Genomic DNA, 13,324 nt, shown 5'->3' with positions numbered 1-13,324 from the left:
ACAGCCATTTTGACTAGTACTACCTGAGGTACATTTGAAAAGGATTTTCACTGAAAACTTCAACTGCTTTCACAAAGGTAAGTTGTTAATTTGGAAGGGGAACTATGTTGTGCACTTTAGGTTAATTTGGGAAAACGTTTTCTGATAGTTCTATACTGTCCCTCTGTAATAGTTATAGATTGAGATAGGCTTTTCTGTTATAGTTATGGATTGAGTTAGGCTTCTCTGGTATAATTATAAATTTACTTAGGCTTCATCACATGCACTTTTTAATAGTTCTACTTCCTGCCTGAAACCATACACTGCCCAAAGATAACTTCACTGTTAAAAACTCAAAAGTACCTGTCTGAACTTAAACCCAACAGTGCCCTAACTCTACTGATATAGTTATTTTTTATGCAATTTACAGCAAGAAAATGGAAGGAAAACAAGACAAAATTTATATTTCTTTCGAAATTGTTGTTGAGAACAGTCCTGAGGAAGATATGGATGACTTGGACTTTATGGATCAGTCTCTGCACCAACAATTACTTGACAGTGTTGAAACAATAGAATCATTGAATCGAAATGAGGAGATTCCAGATGATCTAATGTTGGAAGTTCTTTTAAATTTTGAAAAATCAGAACAATAAATGTATATTTAATAATTAAAAATTGTTTGAGACATTATTCATTATTATATGTAATTCATGAAATAGTACCAAAATTATTATAATATAAAGTGAGACATATAGTATACTCTGCAACTTTTTTGTGTTACATAATAAGTTTGCTCATAGTTACTTCCTTTCTCCCACTATATTATCTCCAATGTGTATTTGACATCTCTTTTTCATCTCCTGCCTCCTTTCTCTCACTGTCTGTCTCTAATTCACCATATCACCGCCAATTTTGTGTAGATTCAGAAGAGAGTAAAATGTAATACTTGAAAACATCATAAGGGAGCAGGGTAGACTACCCATCATCCCCTAGGCCTTCTCAGGGAGGGCTTAAAGGATCTATTTCTTCTTTCCTGACAGACTATGGTATGGATTCCATATACCACAATAACATATGTAACAACATGCAAGATATCTACAGAGGAGTATCTACAGAGGAGACGGTGTACAACACAACAACTCTATTCGGAGCTACCCTACCTCAAAGCACTTTAAATTATTATTTACTGTTTCACTGGGTTTTACCCATGGTACGCTCCCCGGTACGCTCTCCGGTGCGCGTACCGGGCGCTCCCCCCGCAAAAATCGAAAAAAAAATGGCCCCCACATCAAACCTAGGGGGTCAGGGAGGGTCTACCCGTCCCCCTTTTGCTCATTTCCCCCTTTGTTTTTGCCACCTCTTGTGTCTTGATCCTACCGAGACACAAGATGGCGGCCGCTCCGGACTGTTTGGAATGTTGACAGACACCCGAGAGCCAATCAGCTCTCCGCTCGCGAACTCGCGTAGCGCGCCCGGTGCGCGTACCGGGGCGCGCTTATAGATATATATATTTTTTTTAACCTAAATTACTCAAAATCCACTGGAGCTCATATCTTGAGACATAGCAAAGACACATTGGGCTACCAGTCCCTACAATTTTGCCAAGTTTGGTGGAAATCCATTCAGCCGTTCGGGCTAAAAGTGAGTCCAACCGCCCTATGGAAATTAACATGGGGAACACACATTTTGGGAGCCCCCTTTTATCTCGGCCCCCGCTTGACGAATCTCCCCCAAACAGGGAAGGAGTGGAGCGCCGCGAGGCAAATTTGAGGAAATTTTCAGGCGACCGCCAGTAGGTTATATATATATATATATATATATATATATATATATATATATATAAACATAACATCCAGCTCCCACAAAGACAAACTCCATGGAAGACGGCACAGGCACGAAGTGGTTTCAGGATTCGGCATCAATTTAATTAATCATGTCGCCCTCAATCCCAGGCATAAGACACGTGTTTCCGCCTACACAGAGGCCTTTGTCAATCTAGTTTGGCGCCATTATTCAAGAACATTATATAGCCCTTCCCACTGGACCTTATAATGGACATAGAAGACACATTCTTGTGAAAACAATCATCACGAAGCTCAAATAATGCATGTGTGTGTGAAATACAACTTGGAGTCTGTAGCATAACAGGTAAACATAATGTAAAAAATAATATATAGATTTCACGAGATGTGTCAACTCAACTGATGGGGAATCCCATTATAGCAGACAAAGTAAACAACACTTATGCATTATATCACACCACAGTAGGGATTCTGAAGGCAAATAAAGTCTGCAGCCAAACTTGTAATCTGGTGAAGACTTTATCGAGTATATATAATTAAAATATACTTAAAAGTCCATGCTGCCGAACATAACTATTAGTCCAAAATGTCAAGCACCTTAGTCCCAGAAAGCTCCCTCGAGCCGATAATATTTCCGTTCATCACGTCCTTTGACCTCAGCTGCACATGTTTAAAATTGTTGAAAGTGTTGCCTGCCAAGCTTCCATTATTGTTTGTGAAGATATAGGATGATAAAAGTCTCACCTCGGGGTCACATTTTCCAACATCAAATGTATTTTTAACTCAATGTCAATATTTGAGCCTGTGCATCACACCCCTCAGGACTACCGGTCCCATAATTCAACACAATAGACGGTTCTTTAAGCAGGCAAAAGTCAAACAAATGTTGTGTTAGCTGGGTAGGACTTGTTAATACATTAAGCGGGGGCAGACGCAAATGTCAGAATATCACCATTACCAGGCAGCATGGATGTAGTCCCAAACGGACATAAACTCGGGGTTGAGGGCGACCCCTCAACAAAATGATGTTTTTGCCGGAGCCACCTCACCGCATTAACATTTGCATCAGCGGTGCCCAGTCACCGAAAAGCGCCAGTTTTCCGGTTGAGGCATTTCTTGTAGCAGGAACACCTGATGCCATGCTGGCAGCCGCGAAAACTGCCCCGCTACGAGACCCCTGTCTCTCACTGCAGTCATCCTCATTCCGGTTACTGAATTTTTCAGCCCCGCCATGTACCCTTGTCGACTTTTATGGAGGAAGATTGGTTTTAAATGTTTAGCATGCAGCCAGGGTCACGCAATGGGAACCCTTCCTTAAAGAATCACAAGAACATTGGCACCTACCTAGATCACCGCCCTTCCCTGGAAGTAGTGAACTGTTGTCCTTTGACAGCCCATACTAATGGAGAGGCGCCACTACAATATTAACGTCTCCAGGCACACTGTGTAAGGGGAGACAAGCAGTAGGATGTGAGGGTGTTAATGACAGTTCTCGTCCAGCACAGTGCTGGCTCTAGCCCTACCACGCTTGACATCAGCCTCTCCACTGTGAGTAATCAAAACTCAGGCTGAAAGTAACACTCCCAAAACGCCATGAACAAACTGCATAATGGATATTGCAGTCTTCCACACACTGACTGTTTGGGTGTGTCTGAGAATGTGAGAAGGTGGACCCCACGCTACGTCAAGAGGATGGGCCAACACCTTTGAACAAAATGGATCCAAAGCGCTAGAGCATTCGAGAAAGGCTTCTGCCGAAACGCGTCATGCCAGGCGGATGTATGTCGTTACTACGCATGCTTTTACAACGCATGCCTTTACCACGCAGGTTTTACAACGCAAGTCATTACAACGACTTGCGTTGGGGGGCGCTTGATAGTGAATAGTTTAATTTACTATTCCAACTCCAGTCTCCGTGGATAGTAGGGAAGGTTTTGGATAGTAAATTAAACTATTCCCTATACTACAGCGCCCCCAGTAACGACTTGCATTGTAAAAGTTGTGTGGTAAAGGTACTGCATGATAAAAGTTGCGTTGTAAACGCTGTTCCCCTGCCAGGCTCTGAACTACCGAATTTTTCAGCCCCGCAGTGTCCCCTTGTCGTCTTCTATGGAAGAAGATTTTTTTGAAATGTTTAGCGAGCAGACAGTGTCACGCAATGGGAACCCTTCCTTAAAGAATCATGGGAACATTGGCACCTACCTGGATCGCCACCCTTTCTACCAAGTAGTGGAACTGCTGCCCTTTGACAGCCCATATTGATAGAGAGAAGCCACTACGATATTGACGTCTCCAGGCACACTGTGTACGGAGAGACGGGCAGTAGGGAGTGAGGGTGTTAAAGACAGTTCTTGTCCAGCACAATGCCGGTTCTAGCCCTACAATGCTCAACATCAGACTCTTCACTGTGAGTAAAACTCAGGCTGAAAGTAACACTCCCAAAACGCCATGAAAAAACTGCATGGTGGATAATGCTGTCTTCCAAACACTGACTGTTTGGGCGTGTCTGAGAATGTGGCCAGGTGGAACACATGCTACTTCAGGAGGATAGGCCAACACCTTTGAACCAAACGGAACCAAAGTGCCAGAGGCATTAGAGAAAGGCTTCTGCTGAAATGCGTCATGCCACGCTCTGAACTACTGAATTTATCACCCCGCTGTGTCCCCTTGTCGACTTCTATGGAGGAACATTTTTTTATAAATGTTTAGCGTGCAGCCAGTGTCACGCAATGGGGACCCTTCCTTAAAGAATCACGGCAACATTGGCACCTACCTGGATTGCCGCCCTTCCCAGGAAGTAGTGAAACTGCTGTCCTTTGACAGCCCATACTAATGGAGAGACGCCACTACGATATTGACGTCTCCAGGCACACTGTGTACGGGGAGATGGGCGGGAGGAAGTGAGGGTGTTAAAGACAGTTCTTGTCCAGCACAGTGTCCGTTCTAGCCCTACTACGCTCGACATCAGCCTCTCCCCTGTGAGTAATCAAAACTCAGGCTGAAAGTAACACTCCCAAAATGCCATGAACAAACTGCATGATGGATAATGCAGTCTTCCACAAACTGACTGTTTGGGCGTGTCTGAGAACATAGTCAGGTGGACCCCACGCTACTTCAGGAGGATGGGCCAACACCTTTGAACCAAATGGAACCAAAGTGCCAGAGGCAATTGGGAAACGCTTCTGCCGAAATGCGTCATGCCAGGCTCTGAACTACTGAATTTTTCAGCCCGCCGTGTCCCCTTGTCGACTTCTAGGAAGGAAGATTTTTTTTAAATGTCTATCCGCAGCCACTGTCTTGCAACAGAGTCTGAGGGTTGAGGAGGAATTAATTCTCTAACTTAAAATGTGCCACAGGGCGAGTTTGCATACATGTCACCTCAGGCCATGCCCCCTTCCTTCACCACTGTGCAAACGCGCCCCGTGGCGCATTTTAAGTTGGGGAATAATTTCTCTTTCAATAATGAGGGTTCCTGAGGCCAACTAGCCCAACAAGTATCTCCAGTATGCGCCAGGGAGCTGCGTTACAGACTGGTGTTTGGAGACCACACCCCTTTTTACACCTCTCCGCAACACAGCTCTGTGGCGCTTATTGGAGGTACCTATTGGGCTAATTTGACCCTAGGGTTCCTTAGGATTAAAGGGGACTTAATCTCTCAACTAAGGACGGCCACAAGGCGAGTTTACACAGTGCTGAAGGGAGGGGACAGGGCCACAAGTAATGTGTGCAAATACGGCCTGTGGCATGTTTTAAGTTGGGTAAAAAATTCCCCTTCAATCCTGAGGGACCATGGGGGCCAAGTAACCCACTGGTTGCTTCCAGGAAGCGCCACTGTGCTGCATTGCAGAGAGGCGGTGCAGGCCATCCCCTTTTTTACATCTCTCTGCTACGCAGCTCTGTGGAGCTTACTGGATGTACCTAGTGAGCTAGTTGGACTCTAGGGACCCTCAGGATTGAAGGGGAATTATTTCCCCAACCTAAAACGCACCACAGGGCATGATTGCACAGTGGTGAAGGGAGGGGATGGTGGTGGAAAGTGGCTCTATGTATACTGAACCAAAGTAAAATCCTCTAAAATCATCCGAACTACGAATTCCGATTTACTCACCTGTTATCAGGAGAGACCTCAGTGCTGCAGCCTTGAGCCCAGTACTGATCCTGAAAAGTAATTCTAACCATATTTACCAGTAACTTGAATTTCCTTCCTTAGGATATTATTACCTGCTTTTTGCTGGATATAGATACGATCAGAACAATTTGTTGCGCTAAGGGCCTCGTAAAATTACACGAAACCACCCAATGCCAACCATACTTGAATGCCGGACTGGGGAGATATGCTCTTCAAAATGTCTTGAAGACCAGGCTACTAACCCTACCAATAAAGGACTATACGGCTCACTGGTCATCCACACTAAGCGGAAATAGAGGATGTCGACTGTGTCAATACCAAAGAGAATCGGCAGAGCATATCATCTGTTGTTGCCCAGCGTTGGTAAGTCCGAGGCGTAAATACTTATGGGCAATATTCAATCTTAATAAAGTAAGAACATGTAAGGAGGCCTTAATGCACATTTATACCAAACAGTGCCAATGGAGCTGGCACGCGCCAGGAAGTTCTTTGTCTCTGCTGGACAGATCTTATGTCAAACGCAAAATCTAGAAAAACAATAGCTTAAGTATAATTTGCACATGGACAAGCATCCATAGTATTAATAGTGATGCTTCACTAATTCCTATGGTTATGAACACTGCCATCCTACTTGAATAGACTTCCTTTAATCTCATTGCATTTTAAATGTTTTTTATTTTGTTTTTTTTTGTTTTATCAAGGTTGTAATATGCTACTCTCTTTGTAAATGATTTTAGGTAATCATACAATCAAGTATTTCAAGTTTACATCATTCATGACATGGTCAGTAACATTACTGATGTCCTCTGTGGTGCTTACTGGAGGTACCTGGTGGGCTAGTTGGCCCCAAGGGACCCTCAGGATTAATTCCCCAACTTAAAACGCGCCACAGGGTGTGTTTGCACCCATGTGAACTCAGGCCTCGCCCCCTTCCTTCACCACTGTGCAAACATGCCCCATGGCGTGTTTTAAGTTGGGGGATTATCTCCCCTTGAATACTGACGGTCCCTGGGGTGCAACTAGCCCACCAGTACCTCCAGTAAGCGCCACAGAGCTGTGTTGCAGAGAGGTGTAAAAAGGGGCACAGCCTCAGAACACCTCTCTGCAACGCAGCCCCCTGGTGCATCCTGGAGGTTCCTGGTGGAATAGTTGGCCCTCAAGAACCCCCAGCATTCAAGGGGAATTTTTTCTCCCTCTGCAAACACGCCAGGGTGAGCGTTTGCAGAGTGATGAAAGGAGGGGGCGTGGCCTCTGGCGCGATGCAGGTCTTTTTTTATTTTATTTTTTTAAGATGGTGGGCTGTGTAGCCCCCCTTCTTTTTTTATTTTTTGGGCCCTGGTGACCCCATCCCCCGGGGCCTGCCCCCTAATTATTCTTTTTAAATTAAAAGAAATGTGAAAGGGGGCGCGTGACCCCCCTCCCAAGGCCTTAATCGGCCCCTGGGACCCCATCCCCCAGGGCCAGCCTTTCTAGGTTTTTTTTTTCTTTTAGGGATGGGGGCATGTGGCCCCTCTCCCGGGCCATTTGTGACCCGGGGACCAAATCCACCGGGTGCTGACCCTCTACTTTGGGTAACGTGGGGGGTCCCCAATACCCCCACGGTCCCAGCCAGCTTCCCGCGTCCTGCAGGAGCCGGCATTGCTTTTCCACATGGGGAGCAGCTAACATGCTGCTCCCCATGTGGAAAAGCAATCTGCTTTGCTTCATTGAAGTGCAAGCAGGTTTCCCTGCTCTCGCTTCAATAAAGCAAAGCAGTTTGCAATGACAGGGTGGGAGCGCGAGGCTTATGCCCTGTCATTTCAACCTACAGTGTCCTGGGGGTGGGCACCGCGGGACACTGCAGGAGCCGGCCCTGGGGGGTGGCGGTCTCCTGGGCCATCAATGGCTCCAAGAGGGGAGCAGCGCGGCCCCCTCCCATATTTTACAAAGTCTGGGGGGTCCATCACAGAGCCCCCAATTTGAATCTTAAATGCCCAGGGTATATATTTATATATATATACATTTATTTAAAAAAAAAACAGTGGTGGCGGTCCTTTGGGCTGCGGGGGGCTGTGTGCCCCCCACAATGTCAATAAAGTCGAGCCCGGGGGGGATGGCAGTCCCCGGGGCTTGGGGGGCCTTAGAGGCCCCCAACATTAAACTTTTAAGCCCTGGGGGTGACAGTCCCTGGGGCAGTGTGGGGGGGGTATTGGGCATCCAACACTTTATTTTCCAAATGCCCCCGGGACTTGACCCCTTGGGGGCTATTTGCATGGAAACGCAGGAGACCGCAATTTTTTTTTATCGGAAGGAATTTTGTCTAGAAGTTTGGGGTGTTTCTACCCTGCCCCCTTTTCGCGTTTTTCAAATTTTTTTCTTAGGTTTCTTGAGATGGCTGCCAACACTTCCTGATTTGGAATGTTGACAGACAATTAGCATGCAGCTCATTCTCGGCAGGGTGCGGGGATCCTACGCGTCCATAGATATATATGGGAATTTAATTGTGATTTTCTCAGGAAATACTGAGCAGATTTACACCATTTAAGCAAAAGGCACCACTCTGAACCAAGGTCAAATTTGGTGTGATTCCGTTCAGCAGTTCGGGCTATAGCTGTAACTAAAGGTTCCTATGGGAAATTACATGGGGAAAACACGTTTTGGGACCCCCCTTTTTTCTCGGGTCCCTCTTGATGAATCACCTCAAGACTTTCAGAATCGGAGCGGACCCGATTCATCAACCGGCGCTAAAGGTATTCCAAAAATAATGTTGCGGATTTTCCTTTGGAAAATAGTTCCTAATTATAACTTCCTACTGGCAACCTCCACTAGGTAATATATATATATGATAATTTGTATAGTATTGTTCTCTCCTTTTGTACTGTATTGTGTTTAATATGAACCAGATCCCTTTACTTTTCAGGTATACATATTTCTTACTGTATTTTTCTAACGTCTCAAATGTAATTATGTATTGTCAATATCCGTTATTTCCTTTCTCTTTATTAAAGAAATTGTTATTGACTATCTGTACGAAGTATTGTTCTTTGATTGCTATTTTCAAATAAACTTATTCCTGAAACTAATGACTCTGTATTTCCATTTACTATACTCAATCTGTTTTTTTTTAACCTTTGAAGATGTCAATAGGCTGTCAGTAAAATGCTGTAAAATGTGCGTGAAAACAGTCATTATCTATATTTTGACCATCACTCTTTCGCAAATGTATTTATTTTCATTAAGTCCACTAGTTCGCTATTGTGCTCACATTTCACTACACTTTTCCTTCAATTTTACTCTATTTTTATAGTTTTTTGTCCCAGAATATTCCAGTTTTGCTCATTTTGTCCTGAATGCTTCATGTTTGTGAAGATATGCGCATGTGCAGGGCTTATGTACATATACAAGGGTCCTTTGGACATTAATTGTGTAAGGGAATAGTCACAGAGTTATTGTGATGTTGGTTAACAGTGATGAAGAAATAGCACAACAAAAGTAGATGAAGCAATCAAATATCAATATTTATACATTGTCCATCTGTGTAGAGCGTCATTGTAAAAATAAGGCTATTGTAAAAGAAATAAAAGAGATTTAAATAAAAATAAGCAACACTAGTTTGTAATGTCTGCAAAGACACTGCCATCAACAGCAAAGACATGGAGGACTTTTCCTTCACAATCTTCTTAACAAATCAGCCGATAGAAGTCAAGAAAAATGGGTTGGAAAACAGATTGTTCCGAAACGAAAAAAAAAAACAAAGTGTGTATCCAGGGACCCCACACACAGAATGGAACAAAACTGCTGATATTGTTTTCACCACCACCAAAACAACTTTTCCCTCCCAGAAAGTTAGTTAATCAAAAAAGCACGAATTTGGAAAGTGAAGAAACAATTCTCTGAGTTACAGTAAATACAGTGGCATAGCAAGGGGGGTGCGGTCTGCCCCAGCCGCCTTGAGTTTTTGGGGCGTCGGAACCCCCTCGATCTTCCCCTGCTCTTACCTGCAGCTGTCACAGCAAATGCCGGGACCATGTCGCCACCCCGCCTCCCCAACTGCCACGGGCAGCAAAAGGTATAGCTATGCCACTGAGTAAATATGTCCACTTTTACACTTTCATCAAAATCGGCACCATTGTGTGTATGTTGTAAATTGCCACTGATTTAGTGAGGCAAAGAGCATAGATTGGAGTCCGTACTGTAGTAGTGTAGCACAATGGTTCTTAACTTGTGGTACGGGGACTACTAAGGTTCGATTTGCCGAATCAGGGGTCTGCGATTACTTAGAAAGTAATTAACCTTAACAAATCAATAAAGTGTATGCAAACAAATAAGCACATTTGAAAATCCTAAGATATTCAGCAAATGTGAAATAATTTGGCACTGGAGGGTAAAAAGTAAGTTGGATTCCTCAGATTGATTTGTGAGAGCAGAGCTAGAGGATCAAATAGCATATACTATGGACAATGGGTAGTTTTAAATTGAATTAGGACCAGCACGAACCTTTTTATTATGTTTGTTAATTAAATATGTGATAATTTGTGTGTGTTTCTGTGTGTGTTTAATGAATGCTTGCATTTACATTATTGTGAATTGTTTTGCGGTTCACATCATCGAAAACGTGGTCATTGAGTACCATGAATGATTCAGCGGGTGTACCGGATTTCAGTAATGACTCATTGGGTGTCCTCGGGTTTCAATACTCACTCAGTAGGGGTTCCCAAATAGCAATAATGGTTACGTGGGGGTCCACAAAAGTCTAAATCTTAAGAACTATTGATGCATCAGGTGAAGGGAAATCAGCCTCAGAAAAAGCTGAAAGTCCGCATTTCAGCTCGACAATGAGCTATAAGCATTGTGGGGCATATTACCAAGCAATAGCGATAATTATCGCTATTGCTTGGTTAGAGACAAAAATTTACCGCTGAGCTGCGGCGATTTTTATCGCAGATAAACCTTGGTATTACCAAGGTTTATCGCAAATGCGATAAAAATCGGCCGCAATGCATGAATATTGCTGAAAAGTCAGCGATATTCATGCATTACCGAGCTAATGCTCTTAGCCATGTTATCCACCTCCCATTGGATAACATGGCTAAGAACTGCTCAGGGCAGGTGTTAGCTTTTGGAGATATTCGCACTTAGCGCGAATATCTCCAAAAGTTGGTAATAGGAGATAGCAATGTTAGCGACTGTTTCCAGTCGCTAACATCTTGGCACGCCCACTTTGCATGTCATTAGTGATAAATATCACTGACATGCAAAGTGGGGCCCAAGATGGTCGCTATCTCCTACTAGCTGTCGCTAACTGGTGTTAGCGACAGCTAGGTAATAGGGAGATAATTTTATCTCCGCTTTCTTGGCTTTTAAAGCCAAAAAAGCGGAGATAAACCCCCTTGATAATATGCCCCTGTGCACTTTGGGTTCACCTTTCAGGTTGTGGAGAGTAGATTCCATATGGTGTTATTGACAGGGACTATTTTGTGTTATGCGATATTGTGACAAAGATGAGAGCTGTGTTTATATTGGACATTAGAGCAAGCAATGGACATTTCCTGCACCCTTAAATCTCCACGTGCTCTCGGAGGTGTTCTTGTCTGAAACGGAATCTGAATTGTCATTTGAGGTGATGGTGAGTGTGACAGGAAGGGATGCTTCGTCAAACATATTCGAATCCATCCAGATGTTCCGAAGTTGAGGAGGGATGCTGTTTATTTTAAGAGATTGCAAATGATCATTGCTACTTGGAGCAGATTCCTCCATTGACAGTCACACAGGCACGCATTAGAACTTTAACCACCTCCGAAAGAGCACGAGATATAGATGCGTTTGCTGGAAGTTAAATTGATGTTGTCAATGCAGTATTATTATATTGTCCCGGAGAGTAATGCAATCTGTCACTGTCAAACAGGCAAATAATTTCTGATGCATGACAGCGTATGTGGGAATCCTGTAATTACCATACATTCCTGAACTGTTGGCACAGGCTAAAAGCATTCCGAGAGGCTCTCGCGCGTGAGCTAAAGTAAATAATGTGTTTTGAGCAAACACATGCGAAATTCTATTTAATTACCGTGCTGTGTTTATTTGTTTTATTTCATCTGCATTGTAGAATCCATACAGATTTGATTACACTCCTTTAGGAGCGTGTGCCTTTTACAGCTCCTGGGGAAAATGTCAGCAACCACAGATGACAGGGTGTACTCTATATCTTCTTTCACACGGCTGACATACGAGACAGGTATTGAAGTTGTACTGTTGTTCTGATTATCGTGGGAATTATTTCAGGCAGCTGCCAAAAGCATTCTGCAATTCAGAATTTAAAGGTGTGCAGCAAAATAATAAATGTTGATTTTATTTTCCATTGGACAATTTTATTGTTCGACATTTGTTCATTGGTCTTAAATTTCAGAACAGTTTATTATTTTACAAGATACTTTTGCAATACTCAATTCAACAATATTTATTAGATCAGTATGTGATCATAAAAGAGTCATTCAACCATTAAAAACGCATAAAAAACTTCAGAGTAAAATACAAGTTAAAGAATTAAAACTCATTACAATGCAACAGATGCTCTCTGCCCTATAGAACGTTAAATAAAAATAACCCTTGAGAAGCAAATCCGCACAGTTCGTAGGGACTGCAGAAAAGTATCTGATATTAGCCTGTTTTACTTAAGGTAAAACATACAGCTTTTTTTCAAAAAAGAATAGTATTTACAGAACAACAGAGGCTTATATTCACAAGAAGGTGTCATAACAACCGCAAGAGTAGCGTAACGCAACTTTCAACATCGCAGCCTCGTGTAAATGGGGAATTCCCAACATGGTGGTAGCATGCGATAGTCTGACGAAACCGCGGCAAACGTCCACGATACAACCACCTAGATGGAGACAAAAACATAAAACACAACACCAAAAAACCTGCGATGGGTCCAAAAGCTATGAGGAAACCTGCGATAAGCAGCTCCAGACCTGCAACACCTGGCAGGCGATAAAAAATCACCATAAAAGTAGAAATAAAACACCCAAACACAAACTATCCAACACCCAACCACCATGGAGGCAGCTGGCGCAGGTGCAGAGGACGAGCGCAAACTCACAAGCACCCCGGACGACCAGCCCGGGACCTTGGGGACAGGGAAGGGGAAGGACAATAAGAAGAGGAAGACGAAGTTCAGTCCGCAGGTGAACAGGATAATAGTCACGGAGGTGATGGAACACCATCAACAACTGTTCGTCACCTCCAACATGTCATTGGGCACCAAAAACGGAATATGGTGGGACATCGTGGACAAGGCAAATGCTTTCGGGGAGCACAAGAGGACAATCGACCAGATGAGGAGGCGATAGAATAACATCAACCGGTGGACCCAGGAAAATCTCTCCGCCAACCGGAAGGCAGCAACGCAGACTGGAGGTGGGGGCCCAGTGCCACA

The sequence above is a fragment of the Lissotriton vulgaris genome, chromosome 4_1 (assembly GCF_964263255.1).
Source record: "Lissotriton vulgaris chromosome 4_1, aLisVul1.2, whole genome shotgun sequence".
Classification (NCBI taxonomy): Eukaryota; Metazoa; Chordata; class Amphibia; order Caudata; family Salamandridae; genus Lissotriton; species Lissotriton vulgaris.
Note: the sequence above shows the minus strand (reverse complement) of the source record.